Source organism: Danio aesculapii, chromosome 19 (genome assembly GCF_903798145.1).
Source record: "Danio aesculapii chromosome 19, fDanAes4.1, whole genome shotgun sequence".
Classification (NCBI taxonomy): domain Eukaryota; kingdom Metazoa; phylum Chordata; class Actinopteri; order Cypriniformes; family Danionidae; genus Danio; species Danio aesculapii.
The window spans coordinates 13,336,553-13,344,522 of NC_079453.1; the positions used below are offsets into that span (position 1 = coordinate 13,336,553).

A 7,970-nucleotide genomic window follows, 5' to 3' on the forward strand; every position below is an offset into this window, starting at 1 on the left:
CTCATGTGATTAGAGTTCTGCTTAATATAACCAGTTCATGAGTTACAGTAACTCTTTTTTATTGAGTCAAAGTAACTTTTTAAAAATGTATGTTAAGCTAACTTATTTCCTTTAGAGATTTTCACTGTTGGGATTTGCAGTGTAATAATTGTATGTACATTCATCGCGGAAAAGACAATATAAATTAGTTATTAAAACTATTATTATTAAAACTATTAATTATTCTGAAATGTGTTTTAAAAAATCTCTCTGTTAAACAGTATGTGAGAAATATCTGAAAAAGAATGACAAATTTACAAGAGGGCTAATAATTTCGTCTTCAACTATAAGTAATAAGTAAGCTGTTTTATTTTCACATACATATCAGATGCGCTAAATGATGATGGAGCATTAATTTATCAAAATATTAAAGCAGACACTTTAATTGCATTGATATGCTTTCTATGCACATAAAACACTTTTGGAAATTTTATTTCATAAAGAATTATTATCTCAGACCAACGAGTAAACCAATCCACAGTCAAGATTTCTTGATTTTAGTGAAGTTTAAATGTTAAACTAATTTCGAGAGGAGCATGTGCTCATGATTGACCCAGCTGGTCCACATTAGCTAATCATGATCCTCCAATCGAAGGATCCCAAGTCACTATATATATCCTCATTTCCTCTCTACAACTATCTTCGTCTGGAAGAAACCCCCCTCCTCCCTTTCCACCTTTATCAAGAATGGGTGGCACGGTGGCCTAATGACAAGCACGTTTGCCTCACAGCAAGAATACCAATGGCATTGGGTCTTCACTGGGCCATCTGGTGTTTCTGTGCGGAGTTTGCATGTTGTCCGTGTGGGTTTTCCCCGGGTTCCCTGGTTTCCTCCCACCATGCAAATGTGCTCTATATTATTGATAAAATAAGCCTAAATCTTTTTCTAATGTCTTACTCTCAGGAAGTTCACCTTGGCCTCAGCAGCGGGGGAGTTTCAGATCGACCTGAGCTCAGTCTCCCCTCGCCCTGTGAAAGGAGGGAGCCCTGGGCTTGAGGATACCTTGAGCTCAGGGCTCTCTCCCGGGACAGCACGCCAAACAAGCTATGTATAAATCGTGAGCTAAGTGTGAACTCTTGAATTGGTCTCAATGCATTTAATAATCTCATAATGTCTAATATCTCATTTAAGGAAAAATCTGAATATGTGACCACTTGCTTATTGAATAAACACGTGATTTACAAAAGATAAATGCAACCCAATGCAGCTAAAAGCTGGTTGAGTCATGTTAAATCTAATACACATGTTTTTGGAAAAGATGTAAAAACAGAATTGTGCAATGCAATCCGCAAGGATTCAAGTTCTTGGAACAAAATAAACTTGCATTTCTAGTCTTTAAACAAAAAAATGCAGAGGAAAATCAGGTCTTGTTTTCCCTCAGGGTCTGGGTGGTTTCCTGACAGACCCTTTTAAGTTAGATACCACCAAAATATCTCAACTAGGTTTGGAACGATGTATGTTTCTCGTATGTTCATATGTTATATCTTGACTATGCCTACATAAAATCAGTGACAGACAACTAGTTTTGAAACAAAGTTACCAAGTCTTAAAATGACATGTTTCAAACTGAAACAGAAGCAGTTTGACTAATAGCGAATGAAAATGAGTGAAAGTGAATGTCGCAACTCTTTTTACCTTGTTCGTCAGTCTGCCTTGGTACGAGAAAACAAAAAATAAACAAAAAAACAAAGAAAAAAAATTCCACACGGAATGCCACAAAACAACGAAAAAATGTACACGTTTGACCAAGACAGGCGTCTGTAAACTCTGAGCAGAAAAAGACCGAAACCTGCGTGTGGAAACTTGTTCGTGTCTTATTCTCGCGCGTCGTGTCTGTTTAATATTCCGCTGTGAGTGAATCTCTCGTGCACCTCCGAAGTCTGTCACGACCAGTAAGAATACAGTAAATAACCCATTCCCTTGATTTAGCACTATAACTTCTGTTACTCACTGCGACATGTCCAACATTCATGTTTATTTGCTTTCGTACAGGACAGTCTATTCTTATCAAAGCCGTTGCTACCTGACAAATCGGTTAATTTGTGTGACGTATCTTACCAGGCACAGATCTGTCATGAAGCAGCGTCGTGTCTTATCCGTGGTCGGTGTTTCCTCCGGAGCTCCGCTCGCTGCGGACGCTCGTACTGAAATGAGGAAACGCTGCTGTTGACCATGTAGTGCAGTGCCCTGTGTGGCAAGCCGTTTTAACACCATCCCACTACTACGCAACTAAAAACCTGCCTACTGGTTTTCATTATTACTGATATGCTGTTATGTTACCAACTTTATATAGTAAACAATCAAACAATAATATATTTTTATATATAGGCCTATATGTTATCTGTTTATCTTAGAAATAAAGGTTACAAAAGATGGTTTTCCCAGTGATACTGGTCAAACTTTACAACAGGGTTTCATTAATGTTAGTTAATGTAACATTAACTAATAATAAACACCATGTACAACATTTATTAATCAAAGTTCAACATTTACTTATGGCTTATTAAAATCCAAATTCATGCTTGTTAACATGTTTCATGCATTGTGAGATCAAATGATCTATCAAGGAACAGTCTTATTTTTATTAATGTTAATAAAAATGATTAAATGCATAAATTCAGTATTTCAGTAATTCAGTAGCTTGGAAAACATTTTAGTCATTATGGAATGAAAATGTTTTGGGTATTGTAAAAGTTATTTATAGAATCAATGATGCCAATAAAATCTATTTATTTTTAAGATCGTAAATACTAGCCTAGGCTGCACTGTGGCGCAGTGGGTAGCACATTCGCCTCACAGCAAGAAGGTCGAGCCTCGGCTGGGTCAGTTGGCGTTTCTGTGTGGAGTTTGCATTTTCTCCCCGTGTTCGCGAGGGTTTCCTATGGGTGCTCCGGTTTCCCCCACAAGTCCACAGACATGCTGTGTAGGTGAATTGGGTAAGCTAAATTGTCCGTAGTGTATTTGTGTGAAGGAGTGTGTGTGGATGTTTCCCAGTGAGGGTTGCAGCTAGAAGGGCATCCGCTGCATAAAACATATGCTAGATAAGTTGGCGGTTCATTCCGCTGTGGCGACCCCTGATTAATAAAGGGACTAAGCCGAAAAGAAAATTAATGAATGAATAAATACTGGCCTAATGATTTTAGAAACTAGGGATTGCAGTTAACTAATTATTAGTTTATTTTCTAAAATAGGAAATGTCAGTCATGCATTTGGGAACTTGTCTATAAACAGGCAGGCTTAGTTCAATAGCTAAGTAATTATTATAGTTTGAATAAATTACATAGTAAAAAGTTACAAGTACAATAATAAGATTAAGTAATTACTAGTTTTTAGTGGGTAAGACGTTGGAAGTGAGCTGATTTCTTAACTGCAGCTGCCTATAAAGTGTAACAATTGGGTTATGTAATTTTTTAAAAAATAAAACATGTTATTTCTCCACACAGATTTGTATTTTTTCTCTTTTAAAAAGCCTTTAAAGCTCTTTTAATAAACCTTTAAAGGCAGACCTGTTGTAATTTCAGAAGTTGAGATTCATTTAGTTCTAAACCAATTATTTTAATAGTTTAATAGTATTTAAATATTTTAATAATAAAAAAAAAACTGTAATGGTATCAGAAGCTGGAAGTAAGTAAATGATAACTCAACTGCAATTGCCTATAAAGAGCAACAGTTGGGTTATGTAAAAAAATCTAATTTTTCTCCACACAAATTTGTATTTTCTTTTAAGCAATAGCAGATAAGCCTTTAAAGGCAGACCTGTTGTTATCTCAGAAGTTGGTGATAGATTTATTTACCTTAACACATTTGCATTAATTCAATGGAGTTTTAAACCAATTGCTTTAGTAATGTAATTCATCCAAAAACTATTCCCCATGATGCTGTAAAAATTCCAATAATCAAAAAAAAGGAGATTTCTATTTCCAGCATAAAGCACCATGAATTATGTAATCGAGTCAGTCTCAAAAAAACATAGTCTTGAAACTTTTTTATATTTAATATACATTTTTGCTTCCATTTATGGTTGCATTCACCTCATTGCTGGTAGGTTTGGATCATGGCTTATAATACCTATTTCTAAAACTCATTCACTCACACTCCCTGCCCATTCGGGAGGGGTGTGGACACTGACTTTCTCATTTCTAACAAATTGGAAATACTGGCCTAATGATTTAGAAAGTATTGCAGTTAACTAAATATTAATTATATTTTTTAATATGAAATGCCAATAGTGCCGTTGGGAACTGTCTATAAATAGGTTTTGTTCAATCGTTAAAAAATCTGTAAAACCTGATTAAATTACATAGTAAAAAGTTACAATACAATAGTAAGTTGAAGTAATTACTACACTCAAAAAAATATAATTTTTTGCTCGTTCAATCTACTTATTTAAAATGAGCTGAAACAACACAATTCTTGAGATTTCATTAGGACAACTTAATTTTTTATGCTCAATCCACATAAATTTGTTAAAAGTGTTAAGTTAACTTAATCAATTTGTGATGGGTGAATTGTGTTGGGTAAATTGAATGAATTGTGTGGAACCCTGCATTTCCTACAGTGTACACTGTAAAAAAGGGTTTGTTGTTATCCATGAATTTTCAAATGTACTTTTTAACAAGAGAGGCTAGAAAACATTTTGACGCTTTACATAATTAATATTATGTTTTAAATTATTTTTATTTAAATGGCCAGATTCTGACTGAGGACAGCTGAATATGCTGGTCAGTTTGCTATTTGTCTAATAAATGACAATAGGCTACAATTTTGTTTTCGAATGATATATGATGTAATAAATTAGAATTTTAAAAATAATTTTTTTTCTTGATTCTAAATCTTTAGAAAATATTTTTGGTACATCAAAAATTGTGGTTTTAATGACCATCCAACAAGCTAATCCAGCTAAAAATAGTGCTTAAAATGTAACTAAATGGAGTATTAACACCTCATAATATATATATTTGGGGCATATATATATATATATATATATATATATATATATATATATATATATATATATATATATATATATATATATATATATATATATATATATATATATATATATATATATATATATATATATATACCAATCCCAGGGCAATTAGGTAATTAGGGTGGGGTCTGAGCAGATGAAAAAAGAGAGAAAGAGACACACACCCACACACAAACGCACGCACACACACACACACACACACACACACACACACACACACACACACACACACACACACACACACACACACGCACACACACACACGCGCACACACACACACACACACCTGCAAACACAACATTGACAGAATACTTTTCTATTGTTATTCAGTATAAGCACACTGGACGGACGTGCAAAAGGAGTTCATGAGTAGTTAGGAGTTAACGATGATGTGCCCCTCCAAGTAAAGTCATGATATAATTATACATTAACAGCTCATGAGTTCATGATGGTTAAATGAAGCATAAACTAATGTGGTATTTAAAACATTAATTAGCAAACAAGCAAGTACTAACAAGTAATTAAGGTAGCTGTTATTCACACATGAACTCATGTAGTTGAAGTTCATGATAAGCGCATGCATTAACTCATCATCAATTCATAATAAAGTAATGTTTAGTTTACATATTAGCACATCATTATTCATCTACTGTTATTGTAATGTGTTACCGTTTTAAGTTAAGTAAGCTAAGCAATAGGAAATTCTAGCCTACCGTAATAAGAATATACTACTAAATTAATTAAATTAAATTCAATTGACCTTTATTTGTATAGCGCTTTTACAATGTAGATTGTGTCAAAGCAGCTTCAAATAAAAGGTCATAGTAAATTGGAACAGTGTAGTTCAGTTTGTAGTGTTTAAGTTTAGTTCAGTTCAGCTCAGTTCAGTGTGGTTTAAAAATCACTAAATTAATAATAATAATAATAATAATAATAATAATAATAATAATAATAATAATAATAATAATAATAATAATAATAATAATAATAATAATAATAATAATAACAATAATCAACAATAGCCTATATTTCTTGGCATTGAATAACTATTAGTTTAAGAATACATGTCAACACTAGTTAGTTTTCAGAAGTCAGTGTAAAAACTGCTTGCCACAGCACACCTCATCGGAGAAACGGGGGTGGATAGATCGTAGGTAGCCTCTCTCTAACTCTCTCTCTGCAGCTCCATAAAACCTCTGGAATTCACGGTTGACAGAGTGAGACTGCAATGATTCATTTCTGCAGCAGAAAAAAGGAGAGATTCATTTGAGCAGGAGAAAGAAGTCAAGACAATTACTGGAGCACTGGTTGAGGTGCAGGCAAAGAATTCGAGTGGACTCATATATGAAATGGCTGAACAGCTGCTCTTATTTAACCAAAGCATTTCTGTAACAGATGTTTTGAATGAATTTGGAAGATTTGCATTGAAATAGTGAGTAATGTGCATGACAGTCCGTTGTATACAGGTTGGTGTGTGGCGGTTTCATTGGCTATTTTCGTGTGCGTGAGTGAAAGGTTATTTACATGCTTGTCTCGTGCCGAATCTTTTTCTTTAAATGTTAATGTGCGTGCCCCATCTAGTGGACATGTTCTGTCATTTATCTTGTTAGCAATACTTAGAAAAAAAAAATAGTAAAAAAAAAATACACGATTGGAAGATTATTGTTAAATGACAATTAATATAAGAAATAATTGTAACAAATATTTATGACAACTAAAATAGCATTATTATTATTATTATTATTAATGATGATGATGATGATGATGATATATATAAGGCATACAAATAAAATAGGAATAGGAATAAAATCAAGAATGAATTTCATTATGTAACCTAATACAATGTAAAGAAATTATTTCTTTACATTTCTGTCAAATGTAGAACGTGAGGGCGTTGGACGCTGTGTCTACTCTTATTATGTGTACATTTCTTTTGTCATCTCTTTCTCTTTCTTCACCTCTCTTGTGCAGTGCGGTCGTTTTTGTCATCCTGTGTGGTGAACAAGTCACATGACTCAACTGGTTCTCTCTTTCTTTCTCTCTCTTTCTCTTTCTCTTTCTCTTTCTCTCTCTCTCTCTCTCTCTCTCTCTCTCTCTCTCTCGGTCATCCTTACAGCACACTAATTGTGACTAAACTAAACACAGAAACAGATAAAAACCACATCCATGGGCAAACTTAACCAATAAGTGAAGTAAGCAGCCACTTAGGAACCAGGAGAATTGGAGGCCCCCGAACAATGCCAAGAAGCCTATATTAATAATATGGCTATTTTAATAATTTTTTATCACACGTTGTAAAATCTGTCTATGACATTAAAATTTTAATATTGTTACTTCTTTTCAAAACTGTAGGTCCCTGTGAACAGCCTAGTGGAACGTTCCTTCTGTACTGCTCTTGCAAATATTAAAATCTAATCACAAATAAGGCTATTGCTGTTGAACTTGTTTTTTTATTTGTGAATTTATTGTATTTCATTTTACATTAAGAATGTAAAGGTTCTGCTTAAAATATTTATATTAACATGCAGTTTATTTACAAAAAATAAATAAATAAAAAATCTACAGAGAAAAAAAATATCTAAAGAGAATGTTTTGAGTTTTAATGCTACGGCCCCATTCCTGGAATTGCTTAGGGCCTCTGAATCACTAAATCCACCAGGCAGATGCACATAGATATAGATTTACAATTTGAGGGAAATATGCTGTTAGACTTTAATATCAATAGGTATTAATCAACCTAAAAGAATCTTTACTACAAATCTACAAATAAACATTGCAGTAACATAGTAGGAGGAACTGACCCATGTTAATTTTGGTCATTTAAGGCCATCGCCCAATAATCCCAATAATCTGTGTAGATTTAGTATGTGAAAAATATTCTCTTTTTGCATTATAAACCAGTATTATTAATAAAAAAGTGATTAAAAATACAAAAAA

At 33.4% G+C, this 7,970-nt stretch overlaps 1 protein-coding gene across 1 annotated transcript in view; it reads right to left on the reverse strand.

The window, feature by feature from the left end:
* Positions 1 to 2,200, reverse strand: part of si:dkey-240h12.4 (death-associated protein kinase 2) — a 56,187-nt gene extending 53,987 nt beyond the window's left edge. The window contains exon 1 of the mRNA XM_056480519.1: positions 2,099 to 2,200. The gene's annotated coding sequence lies outside the window, so the exon portion shown is untranslated. The remainder of the gene's footprint in view (positions 1 to 2,098) is intronic.
* Positions 2,201 to 7,970: the final 5,770 nt, after the last annotated feature.